Raw genomic sequence first — 16,298 nt, 5'->3', positions numbered from 1 at the left:
AGAAAGATTTTATTAAAGAATTTAACAAGCTCACACATACCAGAACTGTTTTAGAATATCAAAGATCGTTTTAACATTTTGTGTGCATTAATGAATGCCAATAATCTCACTCTTTCTAAGAGATTTTTTATTTCCAATTTCATCAGCAGAGTCAAACCAGAACTACAACCAATAGTTAGGCTACTTAATACATCCTTGCTCAACCAAACCCTATAATGGAAATATCTTAAAATTTATATTTCTCGGGTAAAGTTGTCCTAAATTTGTAAGGATCTAGATCAAGAAATTATGAACAACCTTCCCAAGCCACGAGAAAAGAGAAAAAATCTAAAAGAACAATAACTACTTGTTACAAATATAGAGATCGGCATTTTCCATAACATCATTGCTCAAGCAAAAACTAATAGCCTTGGGGGAGATTTTTACTGAAGAAACATTAGAAGAAAAAGTTTTAATATCTCAACCTTAAGGATAAAGTTGATGCTTAAGGGGAAGGTATTGTCAAGAAGTTGTCATAGAGTGTATAATAGTCAAATTACTTAAACCGATTAGGGTTAGAGTTGGTTAATACTAACTGTTACTACAACCACTGCTACAACCTAAATGATCAGGCGATGTCCCCTTCTAGCGTTATTCATCTTTAATAATATTAACTTATAAATAGACTCAATTTCTATAAATGTAATCCATTAAATAAATAAAACAATTTTACCTAAAAATTTCTCTTTTTTTCTTCATTATTTTTCTCTTGTTTCTCTATTTCTTTCTCAAATTAGAAACCCTTAGTAAGGGCTCTGATAGACTCCGAGACTGAAAAAAAAATCACAGAGCTTAACTTGTTTTAAGCACTAATGCTAAAGTGAAAGCCTGAATCACAGGAGAAAAAGTATAAAAAAGTAAAGGGAAAATTTGAGCTCCTAAATGAATTAACTATGGCATTGATCTTAAAAAATTAAATTGAATTATTAAATAACGTTTCATTCATGCTCTTGAAATCAAAGTCTCATATTTCAATCTTTTAATGTCACAGACCACAGCCCATCTTATAGGGTAATGACTGGAGCATTCTTCCATAAATCATATAAACTCGAGTAAAGTAAAATAACTTAACTTTATTAATAATAAAAGAGTCACAGAAGCGTTACATCCTTTAAATATAAAACATAAATATGTACAAGTCTCTAAATTTTCTTACTTACATTACTAAACAAAAGTATGAAATAGTAACCACAATATAAGAGTCTAGACTTCAGAAATTTCATCTGTATCATCGCTCACTCTACAACGGCATCTTCAGTATCTGGAGGGTAATAAAGGGATGAGATAAAATATCTCAATAAGCAATATTCTGAAATCACAACATAGTACATATAATATATAATTTTTTTACACATAATAGAACATATATCATATAATCTTTCAAAAACAGATACGAATAAGAAGACGAAGGCACAAATCAGAAAATAGATTCACGTTGTATACTTCATCACTATTATGGAGGATCAATCAGTTACTATATATTATGCGTAGGCATAGATACTTTTCATTGGTTTCCCTTATACTCGAACACGGAACAACATACATGAGTACCTTGAAATATTGCTACCCCCCGAACACAGAATGGTTAGGGCAAGCATATCAGACTGTTTTCCCATACACTCGAACACGGAACGATTATGTATGGGTACACACTTATCACTTCACCAATACACCTGAACACGGAATGGTTATGTACGACCAGATTGAAGCCTAACATAATACAGGTTCTTTCAGAATAACTTCTTTCTACAAGGAGTGATGCATACATATCAAAATCACATTTTGAAAATAAAAAGCGAAATAATACTTATATCGAAGTAAAACTTTAACAAATGCTTAGCAAATACGGAAGAAAATAAAACAAGTGCACATTTTTATATTGAAAATACGCAAAATATTTCAAAACTACATAGGATATGAATCCATAATATCCACTTATCTTAGGTCCTCATTAGTCGTAGTCTTAATTCCAGCAGATTTCTGACTTATTTATGACTTTTTCCTCTAAAACATTTGGCAGAGTTTCAAGATGATTTTTGATCACTTTTTTTGACTAAAAAATATCCAACACAATACTCAAAAACTAATCCCAAAAATCAAATAGAAACTGAACTTTAAAACTTAAGAAAAGACTTACCTTTCTAACGATTTATAACTTTTTTTTAATCGTGATCCTTATTCTTCTTCTCTTCCTCTTTCTCTGCTCTCGTAAATTTAGCAGAGTTCTCTCAAGATTTTTATCTAAAACCTCAAAATACTTTCAAATATCACACACTTGGTACTCCCTCTTCTTTCTTCACCTCTATGTTTTTCACTATTTTTCTCATATCCAGAATGTCTCTTCCTCCCTTCTCTTATCCCCTATTTATAGGAGTGGAAAGCCATGAAGGAAAGGTTGCCACCATTCCGTCATACTGTTTTATCTAAAAGTTGTCACCTTTTATCATGTCACTTCACTTAAAAGGTAATCACTCTTTACATATGGTTTTATCTAAAAGGTCTTTTCACATGCCACTTTATTTAAAAGGTTATCACTTTTCACATGTCAGTTTAATTAAAAGGTTCCCACCTTTTCCATACCTCTTCATGCTTATTCTAGCTCTTTCATCCTTATCCATCCTTTTTCCATTTGACTCTAAATTATGTCCTTAACTATTTTTATATATTTTCAAATACATATAAAACTAAATTAAATATATCAAATATAAGAAATTAATTTGGAGCTATTTTCAAGCTATCACATCCTCGCCCCTTAAAAAAAATTTAATCCTCCAAATTGGACTTACCAATAGTCATAAACAGATGTGAGTATTTAGCCTTCATTTCCTCTTCTAGCTCCCATGTGGCTTTTTCAGTCGAATGGTGCCGCCATACTACCTTTATTAAGATTACCTTATACCGTAATATCCTTTCTTTACGGTCCACTATCTTCACAGGAAGCTTAATTTAGGATGGGTTATCCTGAAGTACAAGGGGTTCATATCAGAGTACATGCGATGGATCTGGGTGATATTTCTTCAACATCAAAATATGGAAGACATTGTGTATGTTGGCTAACTCAGGTAGCAATGCTAAACAGTAGGCGACAACTCCTACTCTATCTAATATCTCAAAAGGTCCAATAAATCGAGAACTGAGTTTTTCTTTTTTCCCAAACTCATAATCCCTTTAATTGGTGAGATTTTCAGACATACATGGTTGCCTACTTCAAATTCTAAATCTCTTCTTCGATTGTCGGCATAACTTTTCTTCCTATTTTGAGCTGTCAAAAGATGTTTCTTGATCAATTTCACTTTCTTTGTAGTTTCTTCCACTATTGAGGTCCAACTAGTTTTCATTCTCTAACTTCTTCCCAAAAAATAGGTGATCTGCAGGGTCCTCCGTGTAAAGCCTCATAGGGTGCCATTTGAATGCTAGACTGATAACTTTTGTTATATGTGAACTCAATCAAAGGTAAATGATTGTCCCAATTACCTCGCAACTCAATGACATAGGCTCGTAGCATATCTTATAGAGTTTGAATTATCTGTTCTGATTGACCATCTATTTGAGGATGGAAAGCCATACTAAAGGATAGCTTGGTCCCTATAGCATTCTGTAGACTGGTCCAAAATTTTGAAGAAAAACAGGGATCTCGATCAGAGATGATTGTGAGTGGAATTCCATGCTATCTCACAATCTCCTTGATATAGAGTCTGGCCACCTTGTCGAGAGGGTCATTTACTCTGATAGCCAGAAAATGAGCAAAATTGGTTAATCTATCAACGATAACCCAAATAGCATCATGTTGGGATCTTATTTTAGGTAGATCAACCATGAAATCCATAGTAATATATTCCCATTTCCACTCTGCTACTAGCAAGGGTTGAAGTAGTCCTGCCAGTTTCTGACGTTTAGCATTCACTTGTTGGCATATCAGACATTTAGAAACAAACTCTGTTATATCTTTCTTCATCCAACTCCATCGATAATTAGTTCTCAAGTTCTGATACATCTTAGTGTTGCTAGGGTGCATAGCAAATCTAGAGCAATGCACTTCTTCTAATATCTTATTTTTCATACTATTATTATTCGGCACACATGCTCTTTTTTCAAACCTCAATACACCATCTTTTGATAGTTTGAATTCTTGCCTAAGTCTCTTACTGACATCTTCCATAATCAACTTTAAGATAAGATTAGACTGTTGAGCTTCTCTAATTTTCTGCATCAAAATGGGTTGTACTTTTATATTTACTAGGTATCCTCCTGATTTCTTAAGTCAGACATTCAGATTCAATTTCTGGAACTCTTCTACGAGTCTCCACTCTGAGGCCATTATATAAGAAAGAGTGCAAGTACTCTTCCTACTAACTGCATTTGTAACCGTATTACCTTTTCGTGGATGATATCGGATCTTGCAATCATGATCCTTAAGTAATTCCATCCATTTCCTTTGGTGAATATTAAGTTCTTTCTGCGAGAACAAATACTTCAAACTCTTATGGTCTGTGTGAATCTCAAAACTTTCACCATGTAGATAATGGCGCTAGATCTTTAAGGCAAAAATTATGGCAGCTAGTTCTAAGTCATGGGTAGGATAGTTTTACTCATGATTCTTTAATTGTTTGGAACCATAAGGTATCACTTTTTCATGTTGCATTAGCACGCATCCCAACCCTTGCTTTGAAGCATCACTGTATATAAAAATTCACTAGTACCATTAGGAATAGTCAATACTGGAGCTTTTATCAACCGCTTCTTTAGTTCTTGAAAACTTTTTTTGCATTTATCATTCCACTCAAACTTGTATCATTTCTAATGAGCTGAGTTAGTGGATTAGAAATCTTTAAAAATTTTTCAATAAACTTCCTGTAGCATCCAGCTAAACTAATAAAATTTCGGACTTCAGTTACTGTTGTAGGCCTTTTTCAGCTTGCTAATACTTCTACTTTAACTGGATCTATTGATATCTCGTCCTTTGAAACTGTATGTCTAAGAAAGTCAACCTCATTTAATCAAAACTCACACTTCTTAAACTTGGCATACAACTTATTTTTTCTAAGTATCCTAAGCACTATTGCCAAATGCTTCGCATGTTCAATCTCGCTTCGTGAATAAATCAGTATATCATTAATGAAGATGATGACAAACTTATCCAAGAATGGTTAAAAGAATCTTTTCATCAAATCCATAAATGCTATGGGAGTATTGGTTAGACCAAATGACATGACTAAGAATTCATAATGGCTATACATGGTTTTGAAGGCAGTCTTGGGAATATCATCTTTCTTAATTTTTAGTTGATGGTATCCAAAACGTAGATCAATATTTGAAAATACTTGTGCTCCTTGAAGTTAGTTGAATAGATCATCGATACGAGGCAACATATACTTATTCTTTATGGTAACTTGGTTTAGTTACCTATAGTCGATACGGAGTCGCATGGTACCATCCTTCTTCTTCACAAGTAGTATTGGAGCTCTGCATGGTGATACACTTGGTCTGATGAAACCCTTATCCAATAATTCCTGCAATTGTTTCTTGAGTTACTCTAATTCTCTTTCGTCATTCGATACGGAGCCTTAGATAGGGCTCGTACCAGAAATGTAGTCAATGAAGAACTCAATCTCCCAGTTTGCAGGTAAACTTGGAAGATCTTCTGGGAAAACATTATAAAATTCCTTCACCATTGGTATCTATTGTAGATTGACTTCTCTATTTCTATTCTCCACTATGTACACCAAATACCCTACACATCCCTTCTCAAGTAATCATTGAGCTTGAATGCAAGATACGAGACATGGATATTGGGGCTCCCTAATCCTTTTGAATTTGAAGGCCTTGTCATTGGGAATATTAAAAGTCACTGTCTTTCCATGATAATCTATATTGGCATGGTATACTGCTAACTAATCCATTTTTAGTATGACATCAAAATCGTGCATGTCTAAGAGTATGAGATCTATTGGTAACTCTTTGTTGGCAATCTCTACAATACATAGTTGACAGACCGTACTAGTTGTCAAGTCCTTATTGGCTGGGGTAAAGACTACTAATACATATTCTAAAGGTAACTATTCAATGTTAGATGCTGAGCAAACTCATGTGATATAAAAAAGTGTGTAGATCCTTGGTCTATTAAAACCTTAGCCAAGGTACTAGAGATAGTGAGCATACCTTGGATTATATCTAGAGAGGATTAAGCATCTCGCTCTGTAATGGCATATACTCTTCCTTGAGTTATTGGTTTGAGATGCTCTTTGTTGATAGGACACTCTTTGATCCGATGTTGAGTACTACCACATCTGAAGCATCCATTTGTCAACTTGTAGCAGGGTTTGCTATCATTGTTCTTTCTACAATGGGAGCATATATGTTCTGGCCCTTGTGCTATGACTAAGAGATATGTTTTCTACCTTTTAACAGGTTATTGTGGCTCATAGACCTTTCTCTTATTATTTGGTATGAATGATCGAACCCGCTGGATCTGTTGTGGGGCTGGGCTTATAACCTCTTCTATAATCTGGGCTCATTTAAGTGTTTCTTGATAGTCATTAATTTTTAGAATGAAGATTTTATCTTAGATCTCTTTATGCAAGCCTCTCTAAAACTTCTTGGCTCTTAGGCTTCTATCTGCTATTAAGTTGGGTGCAGACTGAGCTAGCTCTATAATCTTTTCTGCATATTCTGCCACCCTTATATTCTCTTGCTTTAATTCTAGGAATTCCATTGCTTTTGTTCTTGAACAAAGTCAGGGAAATACTTCTCATAGAATGCCGCTCCAAATATTTTCCAAAGGATCAGTGTCCTCCGTGATCCCTTCTTCAAGCGCCACCAGTGTTCTGTAGCTTCCTTGAACATGAATGTGGTAAATTATACCTTTTGCTTTGAAGTGGTGCTGAGAACATCAAATATATTCTCTAACTCCACGATCCACTATTTGGCTCATATCGGGTCTGTTGCTCTAGGAAATGATGGTGGGTTCATTCTCTTAAATCTTTCAATGAGTTTTCCATTATTTCCTTCCATCGGTCGAGTGTTACTAGTACTAGGATTATTACCATTTGTAGCACTTTGGCTATGGACTACGTGTTGAGTTACCACCGTGGCCAAGCCTTCGACTATACACATGTGTCTATCTAGACTCTCCTCGATCCGGTCTTCCAGAATTCTGTGTCTTCTCTCTTGGTATCCTTGTCATTTCCTATATTAATGAAATTCAAATTTAGGGACATTTTCCTATGTTTCTCAACTCTATCTAAGTCTTATGTAACTCTAAATCTCGTATTCAAGGGATGTCTTATAATCATGCTCTAATACCATTTGTCACGGACCACACCCTGTCTTATAGGGTAATGACCGGAGCATACTTCCGTAAATTATATAGTCTCGAGTAAAGGAAAATAACTTAATTTTATTAATAAAAAAAGAGTCACTGAAGTGTTACATTATTTAAATATAAAACATAAACATATGTAAGAGGCTCTAAATTTTCTTACTTACATTACTAAATAAAAATACGAAACAGTAACCTTAATATCAGAGTCTAGACTTCAGAATTTTTCTCCGTATCATCGCTCACTCTGCATCAGTATCTTCAGTATCTGGAGGGTGATAGGGAAGTGAGATAATATATCCCAATAAACAATATTATAAAATTACAATATAGTACATGCAATATATAGTTTCTTTACACACAACAAAACATATATTATATAATCTTTCCAAAACAGACATGAGTCAAAAGATGAAGACACAAATCAGAAAATATATTCATGTTGTATACTTCATCACTATTATGGAGGATCAATTAATTACCATACATCAAGCATAGGCATATATACTTATCACTAGTTTCCCATGTACCCAAACACGGAAAGACATACATGAGTACCTTGAAATATTGCTACCCCTAGAACACGTAACGATTAGGGCATGCAGATTAAACTGTTTTCTCATACACCCAAATATGGAACGGTTATGTATGGGTACACACTTATCACTTCGCCAATACACCCGAACACAGAATAGTTATGTATGACCAGATTAAAGTCTAACATAATGCAGGTGCTTTCGGAATAACTTTTTTTCATAATGAGTGATGCACACATATCAAAATCACATTTTAAAAATACAAAGTGAAATAATACTTATATTGAAGTAAAACTTTAACAAATACTTAGCAAATACATAAGACAAATAAAATATGTGCACATTTTTATATTAAAAATACACAAAATACCTCAAAACTATGTAGGAAATGAATCCATAATATCCACTACCTTAGGTTCTCAGCAGTCATAGTCCTAATTCTGGCAGAGTTTCGTCTTTATTTATAACTTTTTTCTCTAAAACATTTAGTAGAGTTTCGGAATGATTTTTATTCACTTTCTTGACTCAAAAATATTTAACACAATACTTAAAAACTAATCCCAAAAATCTAACGGTTTATAACTTTCTTTTGATCATGATCCTTATTCTTCTTCTCTTCCTCTTTCTCTGCTCTCACAAATTTAGCAGAGTTTCATCAAGGTTTTTATCTAAAACCTTAAAATACTTTCAAATATCATACACTTCATACTCCCTCTTCTTCCTTCACCTCTTCACTTTTTATTATTTTTCTCTCATCTAGAATGTCTCTTCCTCCCTTCTCCTATCCCCTATTTATAGGAGTGGGGAGCCACGGGGGAAAGGTTGCCACCATTCCATCATACTATTTTATCTAAAGTTGTCACATTTTATCATGTCACTTCATTTAGAAGGTTACCATTCTTCACATTCCGTTTTATCTAAAAGGTCTTTCATATGTCACTTTATCTTAAAGGTTACCACTTTCACATGCCACTTCATTTAAAAGGTTCTCACCTTTTCCCATACCTCTTCATGCTTATTCTAGCTCCTTAATCCTTATCCATTTTTCATTTGACTCTAAATTATATTCTTAACCTTATTATATATTTTCAAACATATGTAAAGCTAAATTAAATATATCAAATACAAGAAATTAACTCAGAGGTATTTTCAAGCTATCACATCCTCCCCTCCCTTAAAAAAGAAATTTGGTCCTTCAAATTGGACTTACTAATAGTCATAAACAAATATGGGTATTTGGCCTTCATTTCCTCTTCTGGCTCCCATGTGGCTTCTTCAGTCGAATGGTGCTGCCATAGCACACCGCATGGCAAGACACGCCGACATCGCCGCCATGCAAAAGGCAACGCAGGAGATCCACATACTCAATTATACTTTGACCCAAATTCAGTTCCGTGTACATGAACGACATAGATGCATTCCTTCCTTAGGCTCGATCAGAAAGATGAGATCAATCACAATTTACGGCTCAGATTCGCCCATGCAACCTGCCTAAACAGATAACTATTGGATGACTCTCCTTACTCCATATCGACGCGAATGGACGACCTAGATCGATGTGGGATAAGTATTTAAACATCGTATCGCAGGAGAACCTTAACCCTAGCCGCACCTGCCCTCACCAGAAAAGAAAGACCAGCCGCTGGAGAAAGAGATCGACCCTCAGCCACCGCTGCACCGGAGCCACTGCCGACCGCCAAAAAAAGTAAAATTCTCTCCTACCTGCTCACAATTCAATTTCGAGTCTCCTTGTGGCCATATTGGAGTAAAAAGGACAATAGATGAGCTAAAAATCACAGGCAAAGCCTGGCGGAGCCGCCACAGCTAAAACCCTAAAATCCCTCCGATGAGCCCTTTCCCATTTCCTATTTCACACAATTTTCTGACCATTGTTCACCATCTTTTTTTGTGCAAGTTAACCGAAAAAGAAATCCCAGCCGCAAAGGAGAACCGACGGAGCCCCCGCATTCGGAGACCCCTCCCCCGCCAATAGGTTCGATTTTTTTGTGATTTTTTGACTAAGCGAGGCCCCCTAACGTGTTCTTCCACAGGGATACATGTAAAACCGACCAAAACCAGCCAAAATCGATCAAAACTAGCCAAGCTGAGGCAAACTGTCACCGTTAGTGGCAGAGCCAGCATCGGAGCATGGCGGCGCTGCCATGCTGGAACCCTAAAATGGGCCGAAAATGGTTTTCAACACCAATTTTGAGTTTTTATAGTATGTTTAGGTACGTAATGAGTATTTTAGATTCCCATATAAAATATTCAAGAAACCTTGGACCCCTTAGGAGGCATAGTAGATAGTACGGTATTTCGAAACACCGATCTGGGTAAGAATTTCTCATTCTATTCTCGGTTACGGTAAATTGAGGATTAATAATCGATAATTATGTGTTTTATGAAAAAATTAAAAAAATCCTAAAAATATTACAAGTCACCAATTGAGCCGAAACTGGTTAGTTTACATTTGTCCTGATTCCTCGTTTATTTTCCTGTACTGCCTATATTTTCTTACTATTATACTGTGCGTAATTGAATTGATGATTTTTATGGTCTTCTCAGTTATTTGGTTATTTAGTTCCTCTTGTATTGTTTATTCGGTATTCTGGTTATTGGTTATTTGACTATGCTAAATTATATCACTTGTTTAAGTACCATTTGAATTAATATGTGAATATGAAATGAGATGTGAGTATACTTTAGTGGTTGTTTGGATGATGATAGTCTAAATAAATAAAAGCTTACTAGGCATTCTAAGAAATGGTGGACGGATCCGGTATATTGGGAATCCTACTGTGGACATTATTTAAGTCGGACGGGGCTGAGAAGTCCCATACCATAAGGGTTTTGGAGATATAGTTTACCCTCATACCGGACGGGATATCGAGACGATGGTGTTTTTGGCGTCCATTACTGGATGGGGTGTGGGGCCGGCCAGGTTAATTGTCAAATCTTGATACTGGGTTCAAGATTAGAAGGATATCCCTATGGACCCCCCAATGGTCCCAGTAAGTAGGTTAAAAAGGAAGGATTATTGATTCTATGCATGAAATTGAAATGTCATTCGGTTAATTGTCTTCATATGTTGATTTTAAAAAAAACTGTAACGGTAAGTATCTAATAAAAAATTTTAAAGATAAATGTATTTACTTAAAGTAAGGGGTCTATTAGTTGTTTTCTGATTTTTACCAACTTTCGGTTTTCTATATCAGTGATTACTCTGATATTCTTACTAGGTTAGTATACTTCACAATTTCATTAATAATTTCAGATCAAGAAGACCAAGATCTAGATCCTAATCAATAAGAGGGTTGTGAGTAGTCTACCTCCCGGACTCCCTTCAAATCCGGACTCCCTTCAAATGCTATTGAATGTTGCCCTAAAATACTTGTTTATTTGTTTTTTTTAATTAACGTTTTTCTTTTATGAACCACGTAGAAGGGACATTTCCTTAGCTCTATTGGACAATTCAATTTATTGTGTAAGGAATGTAAACCCTAATATTATCATTTGCTTTAAAATTATAAATTCATTTCCTTTAAGGTTTCAGGTTTGTACATATTAAGTTAGTTTTTGAAGTGAAAATATTTAAAATAAATTATTAAAAATTAGTTTATTATGTATTTTAAATATTAAATATTTTTTATTTTTTTATAGAAAAAGTTAAAATAGATATACTATTTTTAAATATTTTAAAAATAACTCAAGAAAATAACTTTAGTAAACATATGTTTATTGATATCAATTTATAATTTAATTAATTAGCTAAAATTATTTTTTAAAACATTCAAATATAATATAATCATTTAAATATAATATAATATAATTAATTAGTTAAAATTAATTTAGATTTTAATTCAAATGATTTATTATTTTTTTATTATTATAATTTTGTGCAAAATTGAATCACGAAATCTTGGGCGTCGGTACCCAGTTGAAATTGTGATTCTTAGTCAAAAAGGGTCAATACCACATGTAACATCACCCTAACAATTTTTTTTTCTTTCTTTAAATTTTAATAATTATGAAGTTGAAAAATTAAAAGTTTAAAAGAAAAATTTATAATAACATCGAGGTAGCTAATTTCATTGACTTAATTGATCATGATTTTATTTATTGGAAAATTATATAGACAAAGTTAAATATGTTAAACTTTAAACTTTAAACTTTAACATGAACCTTCTGTCCAGCTTGGCAGTGACCTGCGAAACCACAGAAGTAGTAATCTCCGCGGCTTTTCAAACTAATCGAATCGGATCCTGTCGTGTATGTGGCTATTGGAGACGCCGCATTGCATGACTCGAAATCTTCCCTTTTAACTTGTTTCACGTTGTGAAGTTGCTTATTGTACTCGAAAACTACACCATTTTTGCACAAAACCATTATTATAACTTACCATCTACATATATACATTCATACATACATACATACATACATACATACAAGTATTGTAATGTATATACCTAGAGTGTCCCCGACATGGAAAGTGTTGGAGGAAGCCCATTTTTGGTAATCAGCAGCGGGACTCCACCCAGCGGAGTCACCGACCTTGTGAACAGCACCGAGAGAGAATCCCCAGAGAGCCTTGGTGATCACCAAAAAGAACAAACCCATCCTCATGATTTTACTCACAGCTATTATTTTTAATTGTTTGGAAAGACAAACAAGCGAGGCAGACAAGTAGTGGATGACTTGAAGTCGTGATAGTATATGTAACGGCCCCGGAAAATATTAAAAAAGAAATGAGTATTTAAATATATCGAATGCGGAAGCGAGATCAAAATTTCAGTTAACATCCCTTACACGAAAAAACCAAAAAAAAAACGTACTTAAAATATAAAAGGTTAAACTAACTAAGAAAGAAAACTCGAAAATAAACTATGCGTATGACTACAGAGTCTCTAGGCATCCCCTTCGTCGTCCTCCTGCGGAACGGGCTCGGGAACCATGTCTTCCTGATCTGAAATGGTTAATTAAGGAGTGAGCTACACTAGCCCAGTAAGAACATCACGATATCTCACCGTCACGGAGATAAAGGTGGGTAGAAAACCACAAAAAGACCAATGGAGCATAATTTACAATAAACTCGTTTATTAACATGAAAACCTTTACCATCCACTTACCTCGGTGGAATTTATGAAAACAATATAAGAAAAATAATAACATTATCACAATCATGGAATAATATAAGCTGTAAAACATAGCACTTATCACGCCTTTTGTAATTCAATCATTATACAACATATCCTTTTCTCATTTACCAGCCTACTAGTATCCGTGGGGGTCCATAGGGGTTCCGCTACCCGTTAATCTTTTAACATTCATAATCAGTTTCCAGGGCCGTCCCCATACCCCGTCCGGTATGGGCGCCAAAACCATGAACCTCAATACCCCGTCCGGTATGAGGGTGAAACGGGCCGTCCCCATACCCCGTCCGGTATGGGCGCCAAAACCATAAGATCTCCGTACCCCGTCTGGCATGTGAGACCACAATCCCGGTAGGGTTCCCTACGGACCCGGTCCGTCCACCATCTCCCAGGATATCTAGTCAGGCTGACCCCATCATACAATTATCAGTCTATACAATGTTTCATTTCCCTTTTCCTCAATAAGCATCATCAATTCACATTTAAACAAGCAAATCGTAATTCATGCCGAACAGACAACATACAGTATCAGTTCTTCAGTCATTCAACCCATAATTAATAAAACAGTAATATATGCATTCGAAACTATAAAATGAACACATCAAACCCCATAATGCATTTAAAGCTGTAAAACAGTGTAAAACAGGCCAAATAACAGTAAATCATCAATCACACTAGACTCGGGCTCCATTAGCAACCTTAAGCAATTTCACACATGCGTTAATTCAAGAAATACCGTTTTATCATTTTGAACTTTAATACCGTGATAGGAAATAGGGTGAGGGGTCCTTACTTTTTTTCGGGATCCGAATACGATTCACAGTGCGCCTGCAGGCTGTCCCTAATTTTCTCTGAATTTTTTCCGGGGAACTGAAACACGCTAACAGTACCTGCACGTGTTCCAAAAAAAATCCAAATTAGGCCCAGGGCCTCTTTCGGCCCAAATCGCAACTCCGGCACGGCGGCTCCGCCGTGCTCCGGCGACGGCGCCGCCGCTGGCGGCGGCGAGTCGCCTCGGGTTGGCTGTTTTCGGCCGAATTCGGCCACACTCGCATCGGTCCTTGTCAGAAAACAACCCTAGGGCCCTCGGGGGGCCAAAAAATCACGGAAAAGCGGAGCTTACCGGCGGCGGCGCTCTCGGGTACGGCGACCCTCCGGCGAGGTTCGTGTTTTGGTGATTTGGCTTCGGTCAACCTGTAGAGAAAAGAATGGTGATCACGGTGATATAAAAATTGCATCGAACGGAGGCCGGGAAGGGCCTCGTCGGAGGCAAAAACCGAGAGGGGGCGCGGCGGCGCCGCTGGGCTTCGGCCGCGTATTCCGGCCGTTTGGCCGGGATTTCGGCTTTGATTTGGCCATAGGAGGAATCAGTGGGGAAAAACGAGTCGGGGGTATGAAATTTACCTCGATCGGCGGTCGGAAATTTCTCCGGTGCGGCGGCGAGTGGCGGCGGGTGGCGGCGGTTGGCCTCTGGTTCGTCTTCTCCGGCGAGCGGCTGGCGGCTAGGGTTTGTGGTCTGGTGTGGGGGTTCTATTTATAACCCCTTGCCTTTTGATCACAGCCGTTCATTTTATTTTAATCTGGGCCGTTCGTTTTTGATTGAATCTGGGCCGTCCGTGCGTTTGAATCTGGGCCGTCCGATCGCGCGATTGATCTGGGCCGTCCGATCGCGCGATTGATCTGGGCCGTCGGATCGCACCCACGCGGATCGCCAACGTGGCTCCTTTTGGAGTGACGCGATCTTGCCACGTGGCAGGCCCCGGTTGGCCGGGACTGCTGACCGGGCCTGCTGACGTGGCTGCTGACGTGGCCCCCCCCTCTTTTTTTTTTTTTTTTTTTTTTTTTTTTTTTTCCTCCTCCTTTCCGGGTGCTACAGTATATATATACATAATTCAATCAAGTTTTATTAATTATGACCAAGAAACACGTTTGGATGCTAAATTCAAAAATTCTTAATTTAATATTATCTAAACTTTAAGAAAATTGATATTTTACCAAGTTAAAAAAAATTAAAACATTACAATTCATGATTTCTTTTAAATAACTATTGATCTCAATATTAATTTTGTGCTAATTTAATTTTTATACTTTAAAAAATTATTAGATTTAGTCACTCATTATTTTTGGCATTAAATACTATTAATATGTATATAAAGTATTAATAAAATTGACACGTGATATAAATTAATTAAAAATATTTTTTACATAAATTATTACTTTCGTCTAACATGACAGTTTAAATGTCAGTAATTTTAATTTAAAATTACTTTAATTTGTTTAAATTAATAAAAAATTTGTTTATACAATCCCTATATTTTCTAAGATTACCCAATACTGATGATCTTTCACCAGGTCACCCATCTCAATTTCAAATAATTTTTAAATATATTTAACATTTGATTTGAGCGGTGTAATATTTTTTGAGAAGTTAAATATTCGAGTATCATGAGGTGTGTTTTTCATTCATATATTATTATTAAAAAAATTAATATATTATATCTATATATCACTCAATGGTGTATATATATATATATAAAACCAATTAATTTTATATATATGTGTATAATTCAATTATATGGTCATTGATATTTTGAGTAGGGATATAAATTAATGTGGTTGTTGAATAAAAATTTTCTTTCTAAAATATAAATCTAATGTTTAAATATAAAAATGAATAAAATCTCATGTTTGAGTTTTTTAAGTTGAGATATGAAATAAAAATAATCTTTGAAGAAGAAAAAACTTACTGAATATCATGAGAGAGAGTATACTAACTTGGTACATAGGGTGAATCCTGTTGTGAATATATCCTCAGTCGCATGGGATGAGAAGTCCCATATCAGAAGGGGTTGGAAATTGGTTTAATAACGCTTATAATGGATGGAGTATTGAGACTGTTTATAATTGAAGCACCCATTACCGGACGTAGTATGGGGACGACCGATGAATTGTAAAAGAAATATTTATACATCTGTGTGTAGCGTGGATCCCTATGGGCCCTCAGTGATATTAGTAATAAAAATGATAATATGCAATAGAAATGGAAATGGTAAATAACCCTGATTTTAGTGAAATGGTAAGGAACCCAAGTGTTACATTTATGGATATACGTGTTGATTGTGTTTTTTCACAGTAATTCTAATGATTTCTTAATATTATGTGTATGGATAATTGCTAGTGAGAGAAAAGAATATAGGTATTTTTCAATAAAAGAAAAAATGACGATAGTTATGATTGTTGTTCAGTTTTGGATTT

General features: G+C 35.5%; 1 pseudogene; it reads right to left on the bottom strand.

Moving 5' to 3' along the window:
- Window positions 1-12,057: 12,057 nt before the first annotated feature.
- LOC110816233 (mavicyanin pseudogene) lies at window positions 12,058-12,516 on the bottom strand (annotated as a pseudogene).
- Window positions 12,517-16,298: the final 3,782 nt, after the last annotated feature.

The sequence above is a fragment of the Carica papaya genome, chromosome 5 (assembly GCF_054855325.1).
Source record: "Carica papaya isolate Zhongbai chromosome 5, ASM5485532v1, whole genome shotgun sequence".
NCBI lineage: Eukaryota > Viridiplantae > Streptophyta > Magnoliopsida > Brassicales > Caricaceae > Carica > Carica papaya.
Note: the sequence above shows the minus strand (reverse complement) of the source record. Positions and strands in the feature narration are given on the sequence as shown.